This window comes from Populus euphratica, unplaced genomic scaffold (genome assembly GCF_000495115.2).
Source record: "Populus euphratica unplaced genomic scaffold, PopEup_1.0 scaffold6546.1, whole genome shotgun sequence".
Lineage (NCBI taxonomy): Eukaryota > Viridiplantae > Streptophyta > Magnoliopsida > Malpighiales > Salicaceae > Populus > Populus euphratica.
This window is the reverse complement of record NW_011506310.1, coordinates 1-2,321: the sequence shown is the minus strand read 5'-3', so window position 1 is coordinate 2,321 and position 2,321 is coordinate 1. Positions and strand designations below refer to the sequence as shown.

The 2,321-nt window shown below is 31.5% G+C and overlaps 1 long non-coding RNA gene across 1 annotated transcript; it reads left to right on the top strand.

The window, feature by feature from the left end:
- The first annotated feature begins 115 nt into the window (after window positions 1-115).
- Window positions 116-1,056, top strand: LOC105120313 (uncharacterized). Its single transcript, XR_841300.1, has 2 exons — window positions 116-360; window positions 866-1,056. It is a non-coding gene; the product is annotated as an uncharacterized LOC105120313 (long non-coding RNA).
- Window positions 1,057-2,321: the final 1,265 nt, after the last annotated feature.

Here is a 2,321-nt window from a genome sequence, read left to right as displayed (position 1 = left end):
AAAAAAATTTTTGCTTCTTTATTAAAAGATAATTTAAGCTCAAGTCAAATGTATTGTTTTCAAGGTGATTAGGGCTGATACATTGCTTAATAAGAGGAAACAAGTGGATTTTTCTTCTTTAGATAATAAATGAATCTTCAAGACAAAGATAAAAGTTGAAAATATTGACAAACAAACGGGCTAAGTGATTAACTTACCCCCCAGCCCCAAATCCCCTTTGCCCTCGTTCAAGACTCTCAACCCTAGCACCAGCAGCTAGTTCCACTCTCTCTATCTTTCTCAAAACACCTTTTTTTTTTTCTTTACTTCGTCTGCGGGTCTGCCTCTGATTGTCTTCTTCTTTTGTGCTTTCTTTATCAGGTTAGTGCTCTTACACTTCTTGTTATGAAATTGTCTCATTCTCCTTCTCTGTCAGCCTAATTCGTTTCGTTCCAAGAATATTAATTGATCCATGAATCCTTTTCAATTCTTTTTAAGACAGAATGGCACCCAAACTGTTGCCAAATTACTAACTTTGTAGTACAAACTAATGGTAATGGACTCAAGAAAGGCATCCTGTAAAGTGGGTTTAAAGTCTAAACTTTGAAGTACAGATTTTATGAAATTGTTTTAACAAAGAATAAAGGATTGAAAGGCATCTTGCAAAACTTGTGCAATCTGATAATTAAGGGCTCGATATTCGAAATGCATAATGTGTTGCAAATTCAACTGTTTAGTATTCTGTGAAAAGTTAGATGAAACAGAGGAACATTTTGTTATGCTTGTATAGCTACTTTTATGATTTCTATGCTAGATTTGTTATTTTGGATTCACTGATCTTTTTCCTTCGTCATTCATCGTTGGAATTTCTTGATTTCAAATGCAGCAACCCAACCGTTGAGCACATCATTGGGTGAAAAAGCTATTTGCAGCGTGAAGAGATTGAATTGGTATATTTATTTAAATTGGCATATTCCTCTGTTTTAGCTGGCAAATATATATAATAAAATGGCATGCTTGACTCTTGGGGTAATGAAGTTAAGGGTCTGCAAACTCTGCAGATGATTTTTAGTAATGCTATTATGAAGATGCACTTACGCTTTCCAAAGTATTTTGCGAGTATCATTCATGATGCTAGTAACTTTGAAGATAAAAGGAGTGACCTTGATACTCCTATGTATGCTTGTTCTAAGTCACCATCACTACATCCTGCAAGATGGTTATTTGAGAAGATGTTGTTAGATATGCCTGCTGATAAACCCTGCATTCACTTCCTTGTCTATGTCATAGTTTGTGCCTTCAAAATTGAAAATCGTGACTTCCATGTTTGCATAATCGGATGATGATGCTAGTTTTGGTTACCGAAGTAGAGTTTGTGATTAGTGTAATGGGCTTGTGTCTAATTAACCAGAGCAGTCAGATGGTCATAATTGAAGCATAAGAAATATCATATTTTTAAGTTATTTAAATTATGTGTGAATAATTATTTGAATTATGTATTTTAAGGTGTTTGGACTTTTCTATTATTTATTTCACTTTTATTTTAATTGGGTTATATTATTATGTAATACTTGACTGAAATTGTCAATATATAATTAGTTAAAACATTTTACGTACGATTTTACGATTTAATTTTACGATCCGAGTTTATATTGTATATTTCGTGTCGTATCAAAAAAGCATTTTTGACAACCTTAACCACAACTACTGGTCACCTGGTAAGTTAAGCACCACTTGCTGCTACTGCTACTACTACTAACACAGTTATTAGTTACTTGCCTTACCAGGCATCACCTGCTTCTACTAACATAGTTACTGGTCACCTTAGCTTACCAGCATTACCTGCTACTAGTTACCAACCTCTTGACCTTTCTATATCAAGTCACTAAACATCTTGACTAGAGAGAATATATCAAATTGTTTGAACTAAGATATCAATCAATTATCTAATACATCAGTTTTATTCTTTAACATCTTAAATTTCAAGATTTATTGTCGAAATGATTACAAACTAAACAAATATCTAACTTGTTTGATTATCCAATCATTTTATGATTTTTGAATTGTCTTCATCTGAAGAATTCTTTGCGGTTTGCTTTTGACTATTCTGCAAATTAAGTTAGTGTTGGTCTGTTTGTTTTTGCATTTTAAAAGCGTTTTTAAAAAATATAAAATTTTGTTAATTTTTTTTGCTTTAAATTAATATTTTTTTGGTATTTTTAGATCATTTTGATGAGTTAATATCAAAAATAATTTTTAAAAAATTAAAAAAATATTATTTTGATATATTTGTAAGTGAAAAGTACTTTAAAAAGTAACCACAACCATTCTCACCATGCATT